Below are 13,206 nucleotides of genomic sequence, written 5' to 3' on the forward strand. Positions count from 1 at the left end.
GTAACCTTCCCAAGCCCCTACCTCTATTCACCAGAGTTGTACTGAGACTCTGTTCTCTCAGTACTTCATAACAAGGATGAAATTCAACAAGAATTTTCAGAGGTGACAAGGCATATTGAAACTATAGCATCCTCTTTTCTTTATAAATTATCCAGTTTCAAGTACTCTGTTACAGCAGCAGAAAACTGCAAGACACCTTTCTGCCTTCTCTATTCTCACACCACTTTGATACCTGACCTAGTCAGTGGCCCTTCACCTTCCCAGTGCTCAAACCTAACCTCTAGATGCCTTCTGATCCCTCAGTTTACATCTCATAACCATCTCATCACCATCCTGTCAGTTCTACCTCAACAACCTCCTGAAAATTTGTGTCTGTGTAAAGCCTGGCTCTGGCAGCTGTTTGCACAAGTAGGGGTGGTATCCTTTCTGTGCCTCAGTTTTTTCATCTATGAAATGGCACTGAAGCATGTTAAACTGACTTGATTATTAATACTGTCCCTTTCTCTCTCAGAAGCATCTTGGTTTGGATGTTGGCTAAATGGTCGAACCAGTTTGTGTGATGCTCTGGTATCTCCGCAAGATTCCCTTATTGTGCCAAATTCTCCCCTGTGAGACCCACACACACTGTCTGGGATCACAGGGCCATATGGTCCTAACCCAGACTGACAAAACCGACACTATGCATTCCATTTGGGTTTTTGGATAAAGATTATAAAGTCTGAAAGAAAGTTACTTACAATATATACACTCATGGACTCTTTCCCTCCATCTCGGCTAAGCTTTTGAGATCTGTGCTGCCAGCCCCCCACCCCCCCACGTGCTGGAAGATGGTGACTTTCCTCCCCTTCCTGGCGTCCTCAGCTTCTGCCTTTAGACCCTCCCTCTCTGAGTCTCTTGGGGTTCAGTGTCTCGGAGAACACGCCTACTCAGCATCCCTCCAGCTGGGGATAGCCCTTTCTTCTCATTAACACTAATAAAACTTATTAGCCATTCTTCATATCAGACCTACATTTGTTGATTATAACCACTTCTTGACCGTGGACCACCTCCATGCCTGGCGTCCTTCCCTGGGCAGTGTCCTCTTGTGGGTGGTTTGAATGAGAAATGTCCTCCATAGGCACATGTGTTTGAACACTTGGCCCCCCGTTGGTGGCACTGTTTGTGGAGGTTTAGGAGGGGTGGTCTTACTGAAGGAGGTATGTCACTGGGGGTGGGCTTGTCCCGCATCCGGTTCACTGTCTCTGCTTCATGTTTGTGGTTGGAGATGTGAGTATTCAGCTTTTGGCTCCTGCAGCCATGCCTGAGACTTAATGCTGTGCTACCCACTGTGATGGACTTTCCCTCTCTGGAACCATAGCCAAAATAAACTCTCCCAAGTTGCCTTGGTCATGGTGTTTTATCACAGCAACAGAAAAGTAACACACCCCTATTCCTTCCTTTGTTATACCCCCTTCCAGGGAGAGCCACAGCTGGTAACTGGCTAATAGGGGTATGAAGTTCCAGCCTTTTGTCTCAAGTTGGGACACCCTTTAGCTCCATCCCAGCTCCAGAGGGGTGTTATGAGAAGTCTCAGGGGCTCTGTCTTGGGGATCATCTTTCTACCTCGCAATCCTAGCTTCCATCCTTCCTTATCGATGTGTCATTTCCCAGCTTGCCCAACAACATTTCCAAATCCCATCTCCCTCTCAGATACTTTCTAGGGAACTGAGGCCTGGACTTCCCAGCAGGACCGTGAGTGACATGAAGGCAGGGAGTCCATCTGACTTCCCAGGCTGGCTTTGGTGAAAGGGAAAGTATCTGAACTGACCCCTGGAAGTCTGAGGTGGTTACTGAACTGGGAAGTTGACAAGGGGGCTAGTTAGAGACCTGGCCTAGGGGGGCACCTTAATGCTCCATAGGAACATGGTTTAAATCAGACTCAGAAAAGAGGGCGTTGGCCCAGGGTAGACAGGGAATTACAGCAGTGGGCACATGTCTTGCAAAAGTGGCCTGTGCCTGTTCATGGGAGTGTATGTCAGTGTGCTATTGTCTGCACTACCAGAGGACCCAGTTGAAGGAACTAAGCCTTAAGTACCATTACCAGAGGACCTAGCTGAAGAGGACTGAGTCTTAAGTACCATTACCAGAAGACCCAGCTGAAGCGGACTGAACTTTAAATATCAGAGGACCCAACTGAATGGGACTGAGCCTTAAGGTCATTATCTTGAGTGGCAGATTGTGTATCTTCAGCAATTCTATTATAAACCCGATGTCCTTATATTTCAGTTGAAACCGGAGGGGCTGGGGTACAACTCAGACAGCCTGGCTCCAAATTAGAAACGAAAGCAAAATCCTCGGAACAAACAACAAAATTTATGCTAACGGCTTAACATTTTGAGTTTTCTCTCATTAAATAGCAAGTAAAAACACCAACAAGGAAAAACAGAAACAAATTATGTATTTTTTAAATTTGGCACCTTTAATAGCATCTTTCTCTTTTTGTTGTTGGCTTTGACTTTGTTGTTGATCTGAACCAGGGATCCACATTTCCAGTTCTTGTCAGACCCCTTAAACAACACAGCAAGTCCAACAGGGATCTGCCTGGCTCTGGGCTCCAGGGGACTGAAATGGAGACCATGGAGGAGGGTTCAAAGACAGATCTGTTGCACACACCAGACCTCCTTTGAGGAGCTGACTGACGTAGGTGTAATGAGTGCCTAGAACTTACATAAGGCAGGGCTGATTCTAGAAGGTTCCAAGCAGTGATTAGAAGATGCCTACTCGAGACAGAATAGACACTGGGTCTGAGTACAGATGATCTTAAAGACACCATTTAAAGCTAATGATTCTGAAAGTTTTCATCAGAGGAGGAATTTCTCATAAAATTCCCTGGGAGATTATTCTAGCATTCCAGACCTTCCAGATTCCAGATTTTAGAAAATACTTCCCCAAACAGAACTCACTAGGGTTCCCGAAAGATACATGTGCAGATTATAAATAAAATATACCAAGAGCCTAGCATCTGTGTCATATTTATTGGGGAACATGCTCCAGGCAGGGCAGGCCATCCTGCCTTCTCCAAGCGAAAAGTCTTTTGGAACTCCATTCAGCCCCCTGGAGCCCAGAGCCTGGCAGATCCCTGTCGGACTTGCTGTGTTTGGAGCGGGCTGTTGCAGATCCGGATGTGAACTCTCACAGAACTGTGAGACTTGGAAAGAGAAAGTACCCAATAATGTGTACATAGAAGACCCATGTTTGAATCCCAGCACCCACATGGCAGCTAACAACCACGTGTAACTCCAGTTCCAGGGGATCCAAAGCCCTTTTCTGTCCTCTGTGGGCATTGCACAACACAAGTGTTCTTAAACACATGCAGGCATACTACTCCTACACATAAAATAAAAATAAATTTTAAAGTTTATAAAAAAAAAGAAGTGTACCTGGGATGTCTTCAATTTCAGGATTGCCAAGACAAGAAACAGCCACACTGTGGCCTAGACCTGAGGGACACGCTGGGGCTCCAGTGTCTACTTGGTACCTGCCACCACCCTCCTTTGAAAGAAGAAACTGAGGCTCCTGCACGGCAGTACACACAGTAAAGGCAGGCTGCCTCGGAAACCCAGGGTCTGAATTCAGTCACCAAGCTTTCTGTGTCACCCAAAGCCTGATACATAACACCCAGGGGACACATCTCATCACAGTTGCAGATGAGGATGTCCTGGTCTGAGACTTCTCCTTATAAGGTGGCATGTAACCAAGGCCCTAAGTCTGCCCAGACTTTCAGCCTTCGTCTTTGCCACAACTCTCCTGAGACTGCCAGTCTTTCTTGCAGTCTAACATCCTAAGGTCAGATACTTAGATTAACAGAGACTGTAGCGGTTACTTTCCTGTTGCTGTGATAAAACACCATGACCAAGTAAAAGCAGAAGAGTTTATTTGGCTATGGTTCCAGGGGGATAAGAATCCATCATGGCGAAACAGAAATCTGAAAACTCACATCTTCAATCAGTGACAGGAAGGAGAGAGGGCAAGTTGGAAGTGGGACTAGGCTATGAGCTCTCAAATTCCACCCCCAGTGACATGCTTCCTCCACGTAGGCCACACCTCCTAAAGGTTCCAGGACCTTCCCCAAACAGCGCCACTAACTGGGGACCATATACCAAATGTTCAAATACTTGAGCCTATGGGGGACATTTCTCATTCAAACCACCATAGGTACTCTCTGGAGTCAACTCGAGGACTAGAGGCCAGAGACCATGCTCTCCTGTAACTGCATAGCCGCCTCGCATCTCCAGTAGAGACAAACTAAGAAACCAATCTACTTGATTACACCGTCCTCTACCAAGAAGTGCACGTCCGCCCCAAATATTCTCCCTCTGTGTCCAGCTGAGAGAAGTTGATCACTCTGAACACCTGTTTGCCCACAGTGGCCACAGTTGCCCAAGAGTCACAGTTACTTGGTGCTTTTCTTCAAACAGTCTGCTGGGCCTGCCCGAGATCTATGACAGGACATTAGGCTCTCCCTGCAGGTGGATGGCACCGAGCTCCGCAGGTGAGTTCTGTGATTGGTCACATGTAGGAACCACTCCATTTACTTTGAAAGAGAAAGAGACTCACTAAGATTTGAGGATGTAACAATCTATAATCCTAGGCCGACACTTCAGCGGCTTACACACAAAAGCTTGTGGCTGCAGAAGCTTCCGAGCCTCTGAGGTCACTTCCTTCTTTTGTCAATGTATATGCGAGCATTTCCTGGCTCCCCATTTATCAGACTTGCATCTTGCCTCCGCCTTTCACTGATGTGGGTGGGCAGTTACCAGCTCACTGGTCACAGCCCCAGTGAGCCTGTTCCTGTTTTCCGGTCATCTCGTGTAGAGAGCCCTTGGTGGTGGTCAACCTGGCATGCCCGCCTGTTGCAGTTCCAAGTTGATGTTTTGGTAACAATCTGATAAAATTCCTAAACACGGAGGAGGGAGGGATTTTCCATGTATCAGCTTGCTGAGTCTCGCGATTACAACACAGGAACTGGTCGTCTGGCTATTCGGGCTGTGGAGAAAAGGCTTCTCCCCCCCCCCCCCCCCCCCCCCCCCTCCCTCTCCCCTCCCTCTTTATCCCCCCCCCCTTCCCCCCCCCGCCCCCCCAAGCTGCTGTGGCCACCACACATGTCCTGGCTCCATCTGGAAGTGAGGGCTTGTACCTCCAGCAGCTCTTGGGGAATGGCCTGACGGGTGCTTTATGGCCTTATTTTCTGAAGGATGAGCCAACATGGATGAAAGGGGACTATATCCTGGGGACAGTCACAGGTCCTGGTGCTGCCAGAAGGAAGTGGGTTTCTTTTCTGTTTAGATCTCAAAGAAATTCTGTCACATTTGAAATCATTGCATAAATATGCATAAATTTAGTTCACCATGCTCTGGTCTTCTCACTCTATAAATATGTAGAGGAAAGAGTGAATTCAACATTGGAAAATGTTAGAAATTCCTGAAGATGAGGGTTGAGGTTTTGCTATGGGGGCGTTTTGGGGTGGGAGGCCAGGAGCTGTGCGGTTTGCTGACTGTGTGGCCTTGGAAAAGTTACTTGGCTTCTCTGAACCTTGGTTTTCTTTGACAAAATGTGGGAGTTATGGGAGTGGATTGCAAAAAAGCACATAGTCCCTCACCTCTCTTGAGATCATGATTATAATTGTTTTTCAAAGTCCATTCCATCACGAAGTACTACTCATGTCCTCTTCGCAGAGTCTGGGTGGGCCTTCTAACTTGCTTTGCTCAGTAGGCTGCTGGTTCTGGTCTAGGTTCAAAACCTCTCTCTCTCTCTCTCTCTCTCTCTCTCTCTCTCTCTCTCTCCCCACCCCCCCAGCTCCATCTCCATCTGAATAGTGACTTGGCCTGCTGGAGGATGAAAGCCAGTGGACCAGAGACAAGCCATGCTAAGGAGGCGGACCTGGGTCATCCAGCCTCCAGCCAAGACAGAGGATCATTCAGACTCCCTGAGCCAAGCCAAGCCCAAACCAGCTTCCTGCAAAACAGTGAGCTAAAGCAATGATTGTTTGGAAGTCATTAGTTTTGGAGTGGCTATTACACAGCAAAAGCTAACTGATACAAAGTGCTTATCTTTCTGTGCTGCTGTATAAATAAGCTTAGATATCACCCATTAAACACTGGGTCAGTATATATCCACAGGCAGAATTTGTACGTATGGGCTGATAATCCCACAGAGTATGCATACACGTCACATACCCTGGGTAGAAAAGGGGGGTTTCAGTGTCTGCAACCCACTGGAGAAGACGTGCACATCCTGGAAACATAGAATGATGGCATAAATGGAATGCTTTAGAAAAGCTCACACAACTTACCTGCTACCCCACTGCTTCCAGCACAGGATGAAGCTCCAGTGTCTTAGCAGGACTGGCCCAGTCCTTGAAGGCTGTCAGTTAGCCTGCCTCTCTCACCTCCTTCATCTTCATAACTGACATCCAAGGTATCTACCATGGAAAACTTTTCGTCCTTAAACAAAAAACTCAGGAGTGAAATACAGTTTTAACCAACTGTTTGTGATGTAATTGATGTACAATAAGTATACAGTTTGCTAAGTTTTTTTGAGACAGGGTCTAATGTAGCCCGGGCTGGCCTTCAACTATCTATATAGCTGAGGATGACCTTGAACTTGTGATCCTCCTGACTCTACCTCCTCAGTGCTGGGATTACCATACTCATTCCAGACATTTGTCACCATGTTCTGTTTTATGAAGTGCTAGGGATCAAATCCAGGGCTTCACACATTCTAGGGAAGCACTCTACCAACTGAGTCACATCCTCACCCCTCCTCCCACAATTGATGAGTTTGGACAAACATATATGTTCTACTTTCCTTTCTATTACTGTGAAAAATGTGATCAAAAACAACTTGGGGCTGAAAGGATATAATTCAGCTTACATGTTACAGCTCATCACTGAGGGAGGTCAGGACAGAAACTCAAGGAGGAACTTGAAGCAGAAATTGCAGAGAACACTGCTTCCCAGCTTCTTGCATTGCAGGCTCATGTTTAGCTAACTTTCTTATGCAGCCCAGGACCACGTGCTTGGGGAATGGTACCACCCACAGTGGGCTGGGCCTTCCTTCATCAATTAACAGTCAAGACAACCCCCCATAGACATGCCTACAGGCCAGTCTGACCGAGAAATGCCTCAATAGAGATTCCCTTCTCAAGTGACTCTAGGCTGTGTCAAGTTGACAGTTAAAGCTATCTAGGATACTTTACCTCTTGTCAATATGACACACAAACATGTCACTTTAAACCATAACCATCCATTATCTCCCAAGGTCTCCTATTTATATTGTAATATAAAATTTTTTACACTTTAAAAGTCCAAGATCTCTTTAAAAATCCAAAGTCTTGGGGGTCAGAGAGATGGTTTAGTGGTTAAAAGCACTGGCTGTTCTTGCAGAAGATCTAGGTTTGAATCTCAGCCTCCACATGGCATTTACCAACCATCCATAACTCCAGTTCCAGGGAATCCAACGCCCTCTCTGTCCTCTAAGGGCACTGCACAACACAGGTTCACTTGCATACAGGCACACAATACACACATATACATATAATAAAAATGAAGCAATTAAAAAAAAATCCAAAGTCTCTTATCTGTGGAGCCCTGTCAAATAAAAACAAGTTATAAACTTTCTTATTATAAAAGTGGAAAGCCAGAACATAAAGACAGTTACACTTAAGCAAAACCAAAATCCACCAGTATAAACTCAAACCCTACAGCTGAACTGGGACTCATTGTGCAGTCTTATGGGCTCTAAAAGGCCAGAAATTTCATGAAAATGTGTTCTGCATAATCGGTCACCTGGATGTTGGGAGTCAAACCTGGGTCCTCTGCAAGAGCAGCCAGTGGTTTTAATTGCTGAGCCATTTCTCCAATCCTCACCAGCTGCTTTTTTGTGGAACTGGGAATCAAACCCAGGGCTCTGCACATGCCAGGCAAGTATACTGTCACTGAGCTATGTTCCTAGCCCTATTTGTTCACCATAATGCTGATACCACACACACGCCTATGATCAACCATGGCTCTGTGGTGTGTTTTGGTGTCAGGAACTACACATATTTCAGCTAGTTGTTTCTCAGAAGCGGGTGACATCTTAATATAAAGACATAGCTTGCCTATTTGCTTTTCAACTTCTATTTTTTCTTTGACAATTTCATACAGGTATATATTGATCATATTTACCTAACCACCCCTTCCCCAATCCCTCCTGACACCCACAACACATTCTTCTCCCTGCTTCCTGTCCTCTCCTTTTTGTCTATAACCCACTGAGTTCAGTTAGTGATACCCTACTAGTCAGTTAGCTGACCTTACTGGCTTGACCTCGTGTAGTAGATGTAACTGTGGTGAGTTCATGAGTGCAATAGCCATGTCGTGTCCAGGAGACAGCATTTCACAGCATCCATCCAGCTCTTACATTCTTTCCATCCTCCTTTCCGTGATGTTCCCTCAGCTTTGTGGGGGTTGGTACAAATATCTCATTTAGGGCTGAGCACCCTCAGTTAGTCTTAGCACTTTGAGATGTTATGAGTCTTGAGTCTCTGCATTAACTGACACTACTCCAGGAAGAAGCTTCTCTGGCCAAGGCTGAGAGCAGCACCAACCTATAGGTAGGTACAAACATAAACAAAACTTGACAAGTCTTACGATAGTCAACATTTAAAATTGTGATTATTAATGCACATTAGTTGTACATGGTAATGGATTTCACTGTGACATTTTTACATGTGTGTCTCCCTATTTTCCTCTTTTACCCTCTCCTCCTCCCCTGCTCCAGTCCCCTTACCTTCCCATGTGGCCTCTACTACTTTCAGGTCATTTTTTAAAAATTCTAACTTCTGGGGCTGGAGAGATGGCTCAGCAGTTAAGAACACTGGCTGCTCTTACAGAGGACCGGGGTTTGAATCCCAGCACCCACATGGCTGCTAGCAACCATCTGTAACTCCAGTTCTAGAGGATTCAGTGCCCTCTTCTGACATCTGTGGGCATTGCACAACATGGATGCACCTACTGACATGAGGCAATACACTCATACATATAAAATAAAAATAATAGAAATGATAAAAATTCTAGCTTCTATATATGAGCAAAAAAAATGTGATACTTGTGCTTCTGCTTCTGCTTATTTTGGTTAATATCATGACCTCTGGCTCCACACAGTCTCCTGAAAATGACAAGATTTCATTCTTCTTTATGGATAAACACCTCACTGTGTGTATATATATATACATATATATATATTCTTTATCCATTCATTCATTGATAGGCACCTAGTTGATTCCATATAATGGCTATTATGGTTAGTACTATGATAAACCTGGGTATCAAGGCATCTCCCATTGTGCAGACTCTGTCTTCTTCAGAAAGTGGTTACCAATTAAAAAGTATCCTGTTAGGCCGGGTGTGGTGATGCATGCCTTTAATCCCAGCACTTGGGAGGCAGAGGCAGGTGGAGCTCTGTGAGTTCAAGGCCAGTCTGGTCTACATAGTGAGTTCCAGGACAGTTGGGCCTACAGGGAGACCCTGTCTCAAAAAGACCATTAAAAAAAAGTATCCTATTGTGGTTTTCTTGACACTGAACCTAATATATAAATTTTAGATAAATGGATACTTTATTACTATTGTCTTCCAATCTACAAAACATAGTATGGTTCTATCTTCTTTAATTTTTTTCAGTTTGTTTTGTTGTTTTCTTCTCTTATCCTTGTCAATGGTATTGCAATAGTGTTGTTTCACTAAATTTCCCTTATCCTGCTGGGAGTCCTTCTCTGACTTAGGGTCTCCAGGTCCTGACTCAGATTGACAAACCAACATGAGACATTCTATTTAGATTTTGCATAGTTTATATGACATTTGGGAGTGGGTGACTTAAGAAAGCACGGATTCTTATAAGCTTTTCCTTTTCCATATTTGAAATGTACATGCCATCCATCTCTCACCCCCGTCTCTCTTGCTCTGCATTCACCCATGTCCAATATGGCAGTGGCTCCAGCCCTTTTTTCCCAGTGTGCTCTGAGTCACCCACACTTGCCCTGGATCAGCTCCAGCTTTTCAGAGGAGCCTTCGGCTACACTCTACCCCTTCCTCTGGCTCTTACAAACCTCTTTTGCAAAGGTCCCTGAGCCTTAGAGGGGGTGACAGGTGCAGGATGATCTCTCTTGTATCAGGGCAAGATATTGACCTCTTGGGCCTTCCCATCATTTGTCTTCAAGACATGGCTATTGATCTATCTCAGTGCTGTTTCCCCTACTATAAAGAGAAATGGAAGGAAGTAGACACACTAAACAAACACAGATGTAAATGCAAATGCCTAGAAGATATCCCAGTAGTTGTACCATACTCATTAAATAGTATACTTGCAATGGCTTCTCTGCTGGGGCCTGTAGCCTTCCCTGACACAGGGAGCTGGCCTGGTCTATAGCACCAGATGTGTGTTCCACCCCTAGGAGTGGGCTTTATCCAATTACAAATTTGTCAGTTGTACGTATTGCACTAGCAGGCATTACTTGGCATGTCCATAGTGTGCAGCACATGGGGTCCATTGTTGAGCAGAATCATAGGGGATCCTTTTTCCCCAACCATCTGCATAGCACCTTCTGGCACTATGAAAGCCATCCATCCAGTGGCATGGAGTTTTTGGCTTAGTCTTAGCTGCATCTCTTCTCCCATGCTCACATCATGCAGTGTCTTCAGCAACATGGCCTTACTGACCTTTAACATGTACAACCTCCTTTAGTGGCAATAGCCTTGGTTAATTTGAGGACATCTAGGATCTCTCTGGCCAACAGCTCATAAGGGGGCAACCAACCCCTGGTACTGTAATTTTTTTCTTACCAGTTGTACAGTTTTGGGAGCCTTTGTTTTGATTTTATATAGGAGTAGGTATTGTAGGCTTTTCCCAACCATTCTGATGGGTATTATTTGTGTCTTGCTCAACCATAAAGCTCCCAAGAATCTTACAGCTATAGCTGGACTTTGTTTCTTCAGGTGTACTTGATATCTTTTAAATGGGTCTCATGTCTGTAAAACACTCAAAGGTTAACATCATATATTAAATAAGTCATAGACAAGGTCTAACATAGAGTGAAAAGATTTTATCCATTTGTATCAATTGCTTTCTTCATAGATCTCTGTTGGGTAACAGGTAGCATGGGTAAGAGGCATTAACTTGGTTAGTTCTTTATTATCTTTAGTTATCCCTTTGGAGTCATTCTGGGGATTTTACATGGAGTCTCTTTGTATCTTTTTATTCTTGATACATTTACAGGTGCTGGCTCCAGTAGCCTGGCCCTGCACCAGGCTAAGGAGGCAGAGGGTCTCTCTTGTCTCTGCTGTACCTGTTGGTTCCCTGAGTCAGGCAGCCCTGGGTCTGCCTCCTGGCTGTAGCCGTATCTGTCACCTCTCCACTGACCATACTTGGCTGCTGGGGGAGATCTTGGTGGGAAAAACTGCCTCTATCCTAGCATAGCCTTTCTCAGGAGAAAAATGCATCTTATTTAATTTTGGGGCATTCTTAACCACCCCAGGACAGTTTTTACCCTCTGAATGCCTTTTGTGAACTGTTCTTCAGGTTTTAGTGCTTTCTAGAAACTCCTTAGTACCAAATTTGGTTTTCTATTAATTTTTTCTTTTGGAACTTGGACTCAACATAAATCTTACCACATTTGTCTTTGAGTAACCCAAATGGACCATTTCCTCTGTCTGATCCTTTTTATATCTCTTGTAGGTTGCTCTGTTATTCTATAGACATGTTTTACCCCCTGATTTGAGTCACTTAGATCTGCCAAAGCCCCCCTCACTTTACAAAGATCCTGTCCCATTAAGGGGCTTAGTCAAAACCATTAAAACTCCATACCATTCTTGAGGTCCCTGTTGAATTAAGCTTTCCTTTATATCTCTGGTGAACACAGCTCTATCTGGCCCAGCGAACTAGAGATCATATATTGCTTTTCTCATACCTAGTTCTCTCAGTAATGCACTTTTCAGCTTTTATGACCCTCCAGCCCCTGTTAACCATGGGAGTCTCCATTGGTGATGACTGTGTATCTTTAATACCTTGCCTAAGCCATTCCATTAGGGCCTGCTCCCCGCTGCACTGGCCTAGATTGAACAGCCTATGTCATAAGGACAGATGGGTTGTTACATAACTCAGCTATAAAGCTTCTGAAGGATTTAGACTGACATTATTTGCTCCCATGTCCCATACCCTCATGAGCCATGTGGTGAGGGACTCTTTGATTGCTTGTTTGTAGGTCTTTCCTAGTTTCAACAGCTCCAGTGTGGAGTATTTTCTAGCTACAGTACTGTTAACTTTTTCCTCTTTTTGTACCAAAGGTTGAATCTGAGGGGAAGTTTAAGCTACTTTTAGGTTGTTTCTTTTCTCATTACTATCTTTCTCCTTGGGTCCTTTGACTCCTGGTCCCCAACCCTATGCAAGTTAAAACCTCCCATTTTTCCTCTCTCTTAAGCTCTGAGGCTGAGACTGAATTTGTCAGTAACTCCTTAGCCTTTTCAGCCTCCACTGCCTTTGTTCTAGACAAATCTTTTATTATGCAAAGTGGCCACGCCCCCTCTCTGGATTCTTCTCTCTGGCCTCCAAGTCTTGTGAACTTTTTTTCTAGGCTCTCTATGACTTTCAAATAATCTTCACATATAAACAACTGAGTTATTTTCCCACATTTACAGGATGGCTGTGGCCCAGGGATTTTCCCCTTTGAGTCCATCCTCGTCTGCGGGGCCCGTGTCATTCTAGTTACATATTTCTATGATTCATTGTATGACCCATGTGAACACTGCCACTAGCCTCCTTGCTTTTCCCAAACTCCTACGGTTTGTCGTTTCCAGTGTCATCCTGCCAGGCTGCGCAAATTATTTCATTAAATTTTCCTTATCCTGCTGGGAGACCTACCCCTGCTGATCCTGACATGGATTGACAAATGACATAAGACATTCTATTTGGATTTTGCATAGTTTATATGACATTTGGGAGGGGGTGACTTACAAGAACATGGATTCTTATATGCTTTTCCTTTGCCATATTTGAAATGCACACGCCATCCACCTCCTGCCCCTAGTCTCTCCTTGGCATTCCCCTGTGTCCAATATTGCAGCGGCTCCACCCCCCTTTTTGTTTTAACTTTTTTTGGTTTTTTTTGTCTTTTTGAGACAGGGTCTCTCTGTA

The 13,206-nt window shown here is 44.8% G+C and overlaps 1 long non-coding RNA gene across 1 annotated transcript in view; it reads left to right on the plus strand.

The window, feature by feature from the left end:
• Positions 1-4,795: 4,795 nt before the first annotated feature.
• LOC115068852 overlaps positions 4,796-13,206 on the plus strand; it is a 20,740-nt gene continuing 12,329 nt past the window's right edge. Inside the window, exons 1-2 of the long non-coding RNA XR_003848213.1 lie at positions 4,796-4,916; positions 5,836-6,004. This is a non-coding gene — a long non-coding RNA (uncharacterized LOC115068852). The remainder of the gene's footprint in view (positions 4,917-5,835; positions 6,005-13,206) is intronic.

Source organism: Nannospalax galili, unplaced genomic scaffold, assembly GCF_000622305.1.
Source record: "Nannospalax galili isolate Female #2095 unplaced genomic scaffold, S.galili_v1.0 scaffold188, whole genome shotgun sequence".
Taxonomy (NCBI): domain Eukaryota; kingdom Metazoa; phylum Chordata; class Mammalia; order Rodentia; family Spalacidae; genus Nannospalax; species Nannospalax galili.